The sequence below is a fragment of the Clytia hemisphaerica genome, unplaced genomic scaffold (genome assembly GCF_902728285.1).
Source record: "Clytia hemisphaerica strain Z4C2 unplaced genomic scaffold, Clytia hemisphaerica genome assembly, whole genome shotgun sequence".
NCBI classification, from domain to species: Eukaryota; Metazoa; Cnidaria; class Hydrozoa; order Leptothecata; family Clytiidae; genus Clytia; species Clytia hemisphaerica.
In genome coordinates this window covers 748,439-760,687 of record NW_027104472.1, presented here as the reverse complement: position 1 = coordinate 760,687, position 12,249 = coordinate 748,439, and the positions used below count along the sequence as shown (strand labels likewise).

At 35.7% G+C, this 12,249-nt stretch overlaps 1 long non-coding RNA gene across 1 annotated transcript in view; it reads left to right on the top strand.

Annotated features, from left to right (window-relative positions):
• The window catches only part of LOC136821381 (uncharacterized), a 52,455-nt gene extending 47,518 nt beyond the window's left edge, over window positions 1-4,937 (top strand). The window contains exon 3 of the long non-coding RNA XR_010848728.1: window positions 4,840-4,937. This is a non-coding gene — a long non-coding RNA (uncharacterized lncRNA). The remainder of the gene's footprint in view (window positions 1-4,839) is intronic.
• The last annotated feature ends 7,312 nt before the right edge of the window (window positions 4,938-12,249 follow it).

Genomic DNA, 12,249 nt, shown 5'->3' with positions numbered 1-12,249 from the left:
TTTTCGCCTGAAATTTCTGGTTCCCTAGCATCTTTATCGTGCTCTTTCAAAAAGGTTTATAAATAGTCAGCACCTTTTCCCGAGATGGCGACACATTTTATGGTTATAATGTCACTGTGAATTATGAGTGAAGGTAGAGAGTCTATCACCATTGTCACCATTGATGGTGATAGGCTCTCTACCTTCACTCATATGTCAATCTCTCTCAATCCGGTTGATATGTAATCGAAGTATCGATTGACGTCAAATGAGCTTAGTGAGTAAAGCACAAATTGCAGATGTAGAACGATAAACTCGGTATACCATCACTATGTAAATTCACTCAATAACTAGTCTATTTAATCGGTAATTACAATTTCTGTGATTTTGAGCTAAACTTACCCCCATACTTACAGCCTTACAGAAGATCCTTCTTAATTTAGTTATCAGAACAAGTAATTGACAAGAGTTACTAAGAATTCTGATTCTGAGAAAAGATTTTTAAGCCTTTTGGTTGAAGTGGGCCGTATTCCTTCAATAGATATGGTTAAAGTCATTGAGTTTAAAGTCTGAAGAGCTCAATTTTTAACCTTTCCCAGGCAAGAAAAAAAAGTAAGCTACTTATTTCCCATCCAGAACGCGCCTAGAACGCACCGCAATCGTGACGACGGATTTTATCTAGCGGTTCCTTTGTTTTTAAGGACTGTACTTTTTGAAATCTAGCGATAGATTTTACTTTCAATCCTGCGTTTGTGTAAAAACTGCGCGCGGGCGTTCTGGATGGGAAATAAGTGGTTTCATTTCCCATCCAGGGTCTCGCCTCTAGCCTTTCGGGCTTGAAACTCAATGATAACACCCCTGTCTCAGTGCCCTGGTGGAACCTTTCTCCTTAGTGGAATGAACATTTCTATTGAGATCCCAACGGGGATAGAAGTTCTATTGTTACCAGCTCTGACTTCCAGTGAGAATGGTTTTTGAGTGTAATTTCTTCCATTGAATTTCAAATGGGGATAAAACGAAAGTCAATTTCCCAGTTGGGCTGAAATTATAGTATATGCTTCCCAATGGGGACAAAATTTTGGCCAAATGAAACACAGGGAAGTGATTCGTATAAGATAACTTTTCTTTGTTTCTTTATAATGATAATACTGAGGTTAAGCATACCAGGATAAACACGACGACGGACAAAAAATGTAATAGGCTAGTGAAAATACGAAAATTGATTGGTTGAAACTCACTAGCCTGTTAAATTTTCGTTCGTCGTCGTAATTTTACCGATTTACTTAACCTCACTACTATTGCCAAGTGAAAAAATATTGAATAAGAGTTTTAAAATAGTTGATGGAGAAAATGAACTTAATTAATTTCAAGACAGACGTATTTTAATAGGTTAAATGCAAACGGCACGCGACAAACGCAGATTTGTGTTTATTCTTGAAGTTAAGAACAACATGATGTTGTTTATCTAACGAGCATCCATTAATCATTAATTACTAATTATTCAACGGCTGCTTGCCCTCTTTGTGATTTTTTATTGCTTCTCATTGTGAAATTAAATTCACGTTTTTTTATAAGAGCAAACTTTATAAAAAAGATAAGATTGCAGTGACTAAAATGTTAAGAGCAAGAACATTTTAAGGCTTAATTCTAAAACACCCGATTGCTTAGTGAAATGGACAAAAATACGCACTAAATGGAGAAAAATAAGAACAATTTTGGACGTTCTTATGGAAAAGAACGTGTAGTGTAGAGAACAGTTAGATATGGAATGGAATACCTCAACCTTCGGCTTTTTCAAAAAGTACCCTATGAGGGATTGTTGGGATACCCAGCGTTTGTCTTGTATGCTAAACACCGGAAGGGGATGGCAAAAAGAGGGTTTGGCTGAGGGTTTAAGGCTTGTAATGAGGAATCTAAGGCATAACCAGTGAAAGTGACAGTAGTAGTTGTAGCGTGAAAAAGGCTTTGTCTTGTCTTTTCAGGTGTAAATTATTTGTGCAAAATCGTGTATAAATACATGTAGAGAGTTCTCTATGACGTCATTTGGTCATTCTAAAGTCTCTATGTTGACCACAAAAAACGGTCCTCACGTCTGCCCATGTTTTTTATTATCAAGCACTTCACTACTAAAAAGAGAATGGTATATTTGACGTGAATATGTCAAAGCGGAGAATACTTTTGGTATTTTTTTTCGGGAAGTAAACAAAAAAAGATAATATCCTTTGGTAGCCTCTAACCTATGCCAAACTGGGGACGAGGCTCAGATAATATCCTTTGGTAGCCTCTAACCAATTCAAAACTGGGAACGAGGCTCAGACTTTTAAGCTTACATAATACTTGTCAACAATTTTAGCCACAGCTTAACAAAAAGCGCCCTCAAATAGAACCTCTGGAATTGAAAAATTCTCTCAAAATTTTTGTGATTTTTTATTAAAATCAGGGGCGATGTCTTCCACGGACCCAAGAGCTGATTGGTTGAAAGTGAGGTATTGACTGAGTTTACGTCACTTTCAACCAATCAGCTGTTGGTTCCGTGGAAGACATTGCAATGGTGCATATCATGGATACACGAGCTTATCATTTCAGCCCTGGAAAAAGGAAATATAGATAGATGATGCTTGGTCATCCATCCCCTTTGAAAAATGTAAGAGAATTCTTTGGACCCCTGAAATTTCTTTATCGGGGACCCCCTGGAAATGTTCGTCCATCACCGTATGTATGGATATATGTATAAAATGGAGTGGCTCATAGAAGTTAAGGCGAAAAACTTAAGGGCGGCACAAAAAAATTGCCAAAAATCGAGGGAGGTTTCTAAAAGTTTCTTTGATCTTACAAATGTCTCTGAGCCACGGTAGAATTTTTTCTGTAGGTCATTCTTGAACAATGCAATGTAATTAAAATCCAAAAAGATTTTATTTGAGTAAACAAATAAACACAAACAGAACATTCTTCTTAAAAATTCCGATTTCATAAATTGACACGATTGAGCGTGAAGTTTTTAACAGTTGCGTCATTACAAAGATCTTGACAATAACAAACTGTAGAGAAAAACCGTTAGGAATTTAACAATTGATTTCAAATGCTTGTATTAAAAGATTCAACTGCTTTCATATTTTGATTTTCAGATTTCAAAATCTTATTCTTGCCAAAATGAAGATACTGTTTTAAGGACATCGTAACCCTGTGTTTTGTACGCTTTTTAAGATTGTTCTCTATAAGAATATTCATTATGACGAAGTTGGTCAAAAATATGAATATCACCATCATGGAATTTGACAACTGAACCTAAAATACCATTTTAACTGTAAATTGACAATCACCCCCCGGTAAGAATAAAAAGCGCTCACAAAAATTTTTTTTTTTGCTTCATGCATGTATAAGATGTTAAATTCAGGATGATTCTGGTTTTTAGCATAAGAATACTTTAAGAATATTTTAGGAGTATCTCCTACAAGAATTTATTTTAAACGTGTCCTTCATTGACATGTTAACGCCGTTGATAACTTTTTAGACATCAAGAATAAAGCGGAAAGCTAAATACAGGGCCGGCGAAACCGGGGGGCTAGGGGGGCTGTAGCCCCCCCACTTTTTTGCAAAAAAAAAAAAAAAAGAGTGGGAGAGAGAAAGAGAGGGCGAGAGAAAAAGAGGGTGAGAGAAAAAAAGACCTGGCTACGTTCAACAATGAAGCCAAAACGGTTTAACAATCTTTCTTTGCTCCATATACATAAAAATCTAACGGATAAACTTGATTTAGATGAAGTTGGTAGAGAGTTTGTGTCGACTCGAGAGCATCGCTTTAATTACTTTGGACAATTTTAATTTTTATTACTGTATGTTTACTGTCTGTTAAAGCATACCCTCAATCTACTTTTACTTATGAATTTTGAACATGTAAAAGTCCGCTTAATTTACATTATTTAGTTTCATTTTGTTATTATATATGTAGTAGTATATTCTTTGGTGATTATCAGTATAAAAAAACGCCTAACTTCTTTGATTTTTTCATTCCAATAACTTCACAAAAATTAAATTTAGACCACTTCTGGGCCAATGTAGAGTACCATAATTTCAAAAATTTTCCGGCCCGTCCGCCCCAACCATGGTGGGGCCTCCTTAGTCACTATATCATTTAATAGCCCCCTCACTTTTAAAACCGATTCGCCGGCCCTGATACCATAAGGGATTTTGATGGGTTTCTAATGGCTAGATAAATGGGTCACAAAACTTATTGTTTAATACTGCCCCGTGTGACGGACCCGATGGGAACCACGCCCCGCTGGAAAGTGTGGCCAAAATCTCGACAATTTCAGCTGCCACTGGGAAATTGATTTTGGCTTCATCTTCGTCAGAATTTCATTCAAGGTACAATCATGGACAAAAGGTTGAAGACAAATGAAATTTCAGTGAAAAATGGTAAGAAATAGAGCAAAATGACTCTTCAATGCGTCTGAAAAAGGAGGGAAGTTAAAAAAACACTTTCGAAGTCGTTGCATTGCTTTTGAATTGCTTTTGAGGCAACCACAAGCAAAAAATCAGCGTTTTGATACTGGTGTAAGCCAGTTAATCAAGCCCTTGTGGTTTGCCCTTGTGGTTAGACTGCAGTGGCTGACTTTGAAAGACAGCTTTGAATGGGTTTGGAAAGCACCCAGAACCTCTTGGGAACTTGTTTTGGATCGATATTCAAGTATTTTGCAAATATTGCAGAATTCTACAAACCTTTTGTCCATGATTGTACAAAGTTGGCAGAAGAGGAATAATCTAACAGTTCTTAATACCTGAAATGATGTTACACTTTGGCGTGTCTTATACGGGTCCGAACTGAGTTGTTGTTTATATTGTTTTATTTATTTATTTTTTAAGGAAGTAGTCGAAAGCGAAAAGACCACCAAAAGAGATGTAAAAATTTCTAACAACATAACTGAAATATCGATTGATGAAAGCCAAGAAAGGGATTCTGAAATTTAGGGTATGACGTATGGTAAGCCAGTTTGTTCATTTTTAACATCCAGAGATGATTTTTTGATTGCTATTAGAAATTTCGATTCAAACTTTCTTTTTTTTTCCAAATTTTGCAAAAATGTATCAAAATATATATAATAATATGTATCATAATATATATAATATTTCAAAAAACTAATTTTATAGAAATTATTTGGGAGCCTATTTACATTAAATCGCTAAAATAAATCATTAAAATTATTATTGTTGTATTTATAGATTCTCAAATAATGATGAAATCCGAGATCGTGTTCCTGCAAACAGGCAATGCTTACGATTGGCCAAGCATGTAGAAACTCTCCATCTTGATTGGTTTGTGATGAGGTAAGCGTTTGAGTCCTTAATGACCTTAAATAAATTTCTTTTTGTATTTATTGTAAACAAAAATAAACTTGACTTCATACACCAACACACACAAACCACTCAGTGCACTTTATGGTTAAAAATCAAAACTGTTTACTTTGTTGAAATATTCGTCTCCAATTTTTTTCGTTGCTAACTACGAAATTTGAAGATTCGGTCACTCCAGCATTACAGGGTAAACCGGAACTAATTGTTCTTATTAAATTCAATACACAGGTTGCAAAATTCAAGTCTGACGACAAATCACACTTTTAGTCGAAACTTTTATGTGCTTGTTACATGACATTTATTTCTGATTAGTTTTAATTTATTGACACTAATAAAGTTATCAGCTGTAAGTTGTAAAGCAAGTAACATGGGGATAAAATCACGTGAAATTTTTCGAGTAATCACGTGTTTTGACTGCATTGATATAATTTTGCAACCCGTGTATTGATTCTTTCGAATTCAATAAACAGTTCAATGGACCAGGATTTTTCTTCGAATCAGAAAACGATTCAAATTGCAGATAGGGAGCTGTCAACGCTCTCTTTTCGAGAGAGAGAGATTCGAATCTTTTCTGTATATCTTACCTTTTTTCTCTTTTATTTCCAAATAAAAACTCTGTCCCTTCAGATCAATAGCAAAGTCGAATACTCTCTGTAGGTCTTTCTCTTATCCGAAGAATAACGACCGTAGTCCACTGGTAGAGCATCCGGCTACGGTTCGCAAGGTTGTGGGATCCCCAGGCGGGCCAAAGACTCCCAAAATAGTACTCTCTGCTTGATGCTCAGCAATTAAGAGAATGATCAAGGGTAAGTGGAGCAATCCAGGGAGAAAGAGTGGCGCCCTCCCCTACCTTCGGGTTGATAGCTATCGAAAGAGGAACCTTCGGGTCGCCTCCGACTGCGGTCGCAGACTTACTTACTATCTTACTTACTACAAAAACTCCATTAATTGGGGGGGGAGACTATTTGAAAGTTTCTCAGCTTCTCAGGATATACACTCTTTTTTCTATAAAGCAGTAAACTTTCCTTCTGACTCGGCTGTGCTTATTTTTTAGCCGCAAATTGTTCTTATTATGTTCTTAATTTCAAGGTAAATTTCAGGTGTCTTTTACTTTTATTCTTATTTTGAGAATTAATCCCTTAATTTGCTAAAAATTCAACTATTCTAGGTTGAGGATTGTTCTTAAATTGATCTAAATTTCTAACATTTTTTTAGCCTCATTGTTCTTAAAAAGAAAAAGAGTGTAATTGGGAGCTTGTAGTCAAGAAGTACCTCGTAAGTCTGATTTGCAATGTTTTGCTTGACGAAAAATTACTACTAATGCTTTTGGTTAAAATAGTGATTGACCTTAAACCTTTTCACGTTTTTTATAAGAACATCCAAAACTTTTGAAGCCTTCAAAATGTTTTTAACTTTTTGAGATTTAAGCCTAAAAATGTTCTTAAAATGTTCTTATTTACTCCATTTCTTGAGTGTTTTTGTGCAATTTCTTAAGAAATTGGCTTTTCTAAAGTCTGTCAAGCCTTAAAACGTCCTTAACTTGTTCTTAAGATTTTGGCCATCGAGGCCTTATGTTCTTATACATAGCGTCAGCCCCCTGCTAGTTAGGGGGTTATATCCTACAAAAAGCCCAAAAAAGGTGAGGGCTAAAGATGTTTCAAATATTTTGGGGGACCTAATGCAGGAATGCACTTGGGGGAGCTGAAATCACATCATTTAACGTGGGGACTGAGTACTTAATCTTGATGAGTGGCTAAAGCTCTTGACGCTGAAAATTTTTCACCTGCGGCGCAATATTTCTATATAAAACAAAATATGGGCTACCAAAAATCTCATGAATCTCTGAGACCTAAACTCAGACTGACGCTATGTTATATAGTTTGTTCTTATAAAAAATTGTGTACTTGACGATTGACATTAAAAATTACTTTAGCATTGAGTATGTATGCTTTTGGTTATAATAGTGTTTGACCTTACAAAAACATGTATCAAATGTCACATTCAGATAGATTTATCACTTTCGTTTTCCATAGGTCAAAAAGGTAACGATCATATTTTTGATATTCTGAATTTAGCCTGGCTAACTTTTTGGTTATTGTGGTCATTATATTGTTGGCCGGTCTTTTTTTCCATAGCAAAGTTCAAATGACGATACCGCATAACACTATTTCACTACACGTTTTTTTCTTAAGAAGATCCAAAATCATTAACACCTTCGGATGTTCTGAACTTGAGTCAAGCCTAAAAATGCTCTTATAATTTTAACCATCTCAGTATTTTGGTGCATTTTTTTAAAATTGGGTGTTTTAGAGTCCATAAAGCTTTAAAATGTTCGAAATTTCACAATAATCAAGGTTAGACGAATGTCAGACTCCTCGATGGGGAACCAGAGTCATATAATTAGACATGAAACTCTGAGTTATGTACTCATTTTTTTTTTTTTTTTTTTTTTTTGATGGATTGAAAGATAACTTTTCTTGATAATTAGCGTCTGTCTTTCCTTGTTGGACACAGGAGGAACGCAGGAATAGTGCTTATAAAGTGTGAGTGGGAGAGTGCTTTGGAAAGCCAGTTGTATTCAGCGAACGTAACGAGTCCATTGTAAGCGTAAGTTGCAACGAAATACAACGACGTGGTTTACTAGTCTAACTTTTCATCTGTACCTATTGCAGTTCCACTTTTGTTTTCTCTTTACGATAAAATATTTTGTTTACCTTTTTGACTTTACGTGTGCTTGTAGGCTGACTTTTTGGATGCGCTTATTGTGGGCTGGTGTTAAGCAATTAGCTTCTTGAACTGTGGAGGGTTTGCGTACTTGAATCTCTTTTGTTGGTTAGTTTTGCCAAGAAAACAAAGCTATTATGTTTGACCGAGGTATTTTTATGACTTTTCAACCTCTCCTTATTTTGAACTTTTCTGATAGTCTGATATTTAGCGTTAGTAGATCAGTCACCAAAAATGAAATCTTTTGTTATCGAGAAATTTAAGTTTGATAGCATTGGCTCTAAAATGCATGACGCTTCTTCTTAAGGCCAGGGTAAACCAGTCTAACATTTCATTTAAAATTTTCTCCCAGTTTTGGATGAACTATCGGATGAAAAACGTTTAGTTCTCGAATGTTATGAGTCTTTAATCTTGTCGCAAATTTTGGATCAAATATCATATATAATTTCGTGAATTGACAAATAAATGCATGATGGTGTTTTTTTTCCATTTCATCGTGGATATTCTTTAACTTTTTGGGAAAAATCATCCTAAAATTTTCTTACGGTATTCTTAGGTTAGGTTCCAAACCAAGCCTTAATCTAGCATGCAATACATACCTCCAACAAAAATTTCATGATGTGGTGATATTATTATTATATTCTTAAATTTTTGGCCAATATCATCATGAATATTCTAATGAAGTATATTCTTATCTTATTTAAAAAAAGGAAGGTTTGAGAACAACAGTGGAAAAAAGCTTGGGTGATCAAAAGAATGAGGGATGCTTGATAAACAGTGAAACTTTTTTTAAAAGGTATTGTCATTTGTGTGGCAAAACGAAGAAGCTAGAGATAAAGGAGAGCACAAACTTATACGAACATTCTGGACTCTGGCAAGATATGAATTATATGTACAAATAAATGATGAACTGAGATGAGAAACCGGTTCTAGTGTTGCCGACTTAGATCGTAGTCTTTAGACAAGCTCTCTTCATTGTGAATATCTGAAGCAAGGTTGAAATAAAGATCATTTCCCATTTATTTAATATATTGTCTTGAAAATGATCACCTTCTCCAAGACTATTAAGGTTTTACCTTTTCTAAAGGTTACGTAAGTAAGTCTGCGACCGCAGTCCGAGGCGACCTGTAGTCTACTCTTTCGATAGCTATCTACCCAAAGGTAGGGGAGGGCGCCACTTTTTCTCCCTGGATTGCTCCCCTTACCCTTGATCCTTCTCTTAATTGTCGAGCATCAAGCAGAGAGGCATCAAGTACCATTTTGGGAATCTTTGGCATGACCCGGCTCGGGGTTGAACCCACAACCTTGCGCACTCTAGCCGGGTGCTTTTCCACTGCACTACGGTCGGGCAATAATGATATGGGTCTTATGGATGTTCATGGGTTTTTGTTACAGTTTACTGGTTACTTCGATTTTGACGACCTCTCGCAATAATAATATTCTACTCGCAAATATCTTTTCAACTAGAACAAAATCTGCTATCTTATTCGATTTCTATCAATAAAGTTATAAAGCCAATTGTTTCCACTGCAGAGACATAATCTGTTTTCAGAACAAGGAACTTCAAGAACATTTCATCATCATTCCGGTAGATGACACAATTTGCTAAATGGTTAAAATACATCCCGGTAGAGGGGACTCTTTTTCCTTATAAGGAAATTCCAAAAGAAAACAACTAACACCCTCCACCATTTATTTTAATAAAATTGACTTCCGTGTTTCCTAAAAAGTCTTCATGATTGTTATTATTATTCTAAACGGCTTTAACGTTGTGAAATGAGATTATACTCAACTTGCTAATTAGGTCTTTCTTTGAAGCAAGATTTTGCCAAGAGTTTGATATGAAAGCTTGTAGCCTGAGGTTATCTCGAAATCCTCACTCTTGCAGAGAATACAGTCACTCTCTCTAATTTGAACCTCTATTGATTCGAACCTTTCTGTTATTCGAAATAAAACATTTGTCAACTCAGCTGGTATAAATTGTTCTCTGTCATTCGAATCTTTCTATAAATCGAATAAAATTTGTTGGGCTCTTGAAGATCGAACTAGAGGGAGTTAACCGTACTTGTAAAAGCAATTTTTCCTAGAGACAAGGGTGTAACTATCGAAACAGAGATGCATCAGAGATAAATAAGACAAGGATACTAAGACATCATAAAAAATGGAGACAGGAGTATGTTTGGCATCAATTGGCATCGAAACAGAACAAGCATTGAGACAGAGGTAAAAGTTTTAAGTCAGTGTTAAGTCGATAGTATGTCCGAGGTTAGAGAAGGTTATAATTGGAGACAGGGGTGTAATAGACATCACTATTTGTACACTAAAGGGGTGTAAAATAAACGAGGAGAGCAAGATGTAAAAGAAATACGTCACTAAGCAGATGGACAAAGGTATATGGAGGTTGGACATCATAAGCACAACTATTGGTGTAAGCATTGATACAGGGATGGAAGAATTGAAATAGTGTTAGACATAAAAGTAGAAATAGGGGTGTCATCATGAAGACAGGTTGATGTATAGAGACCCGCCCGGAAGTAGCGGGGAGACTGGGGAGACTTCAGCTTCCCCACTTTTGAGCAAATGAGATTTTTTTCTCAGATTCCTAGCGAATTTTATCTTATTTTGAGCCTTCAGTTTCCCCACTTTTACGATACTGCAGTATCTATCGAAACAGGGGTGTGTAGAACTAACTTATGTAAGTTGTAAGCAATGACCGTAGCATTAAGGTAGAGCATCGAGCTACAATGCACACAGGCTGTACGCATCCCCTCTGATATGTTTTGATATAGGGGGAGCGTATTGTATCAAAATCAATTCTAGGGGATATCCAAGGTTGAGGGTTACCAAAGATTCCCAAAATGGTATTTCTGTTAGATCCTCAGCAACTGAAAGGATGAATAAATAGAAACATTTGTCTATATAAGTATGGAGAAACCCAAGGGAAGGAGAGGTGCACTCACCTACTTTCGGGTAGACAGCTACAATCCCCCAACAAATATCTCGAGACAAGAATTCTTAACATTTTTGCAATCTGTTCCAAGATAAAAATCCGTCCCCCGGACCCCACTGTCAGTGTTTCAGATATAAATTGGAGGATTGTGTCGCCCTGAGCTGCACTCTCAAATTTACTTAAGTATTGGTTGTGAATAACTTCACATATTCATCAAAGCTTTAGCCAACCTGGCGATTTCAGTGAATGTCTAGGAAGTTATTTTGAAATTTCAAGGAATCACCATTTCTATTATATCCATAGTAATATCAATAGAAAAAAGTCTGAAAAATTATAAAACCTTTCTGCAAAGACATATGTTCTAGATGGCTTTTTGTAGTAAAAGTTTAAATTTTGGAAGGGAAGGCTTCTAAAAATATAGAAAACTAAGAGGGGAGGAGAAAATATAGGATAAAACAGGAAGCATCTCGATTTGAAGTGAAATACGTATTTTCTTTGTCTGATTTGTTTTGATATTTTTTGGGGTAATAGATCGATTGTTCAAAAAGTTGCCAGTCTATTCTTGTTCTTAATTTGTTCGCTTAAAGAAATAGCCTGCTTTACTGATAAACAACTTTCTGAAGCAGAGTTTCCTATAAGAATCAATGATTATTTATCAGTAATTTTCTGTCCAACTGTCTTATCTACAAGTGTGTTTTAGCTGATGAGGAAAACATTTTCCAAGGCCTTTAAGCGATTCTACAAATACCCTTTACAGCCCTCGTGGTTTTAGATCTTATAAAAATTGTAATTCGAGCTTTTTTTCAAAAGCACTTTGTAACACCATCATAATCACAATTCTGATCGAGTTCTTATAAAATTGATTATTGTGCTCCGAAAACGAAAGTACTTTGTAGTGACGTCATAAAGTCCCTCCTACTCGGTGACAGCACGTCTGGCCAAAAGAGTATAAATATATAAAAGTGCTTTTCTCTATCGACGGATAAGAATTTTTTGCAATTAGCTTTTGAACTGTCTACAGTGCACAGCTCGCGTGTGCAACGAAAATGAAAGTTATGGTATCAATTCTTGTTTAAGAGTCGCTATTTTATTCGGTTTATTTTTTTGTTAGTTTGTATGGATCAGCGCCATATTGATTTCGTTAAATTTGAATTTTTGTTCTGTCGTTTCTAGGAATTTGTGTGCTTAGATAAGGTTTCAATCTATAGATTTACGATTTTGTTTAAATACTATCCGACCGGTATTTG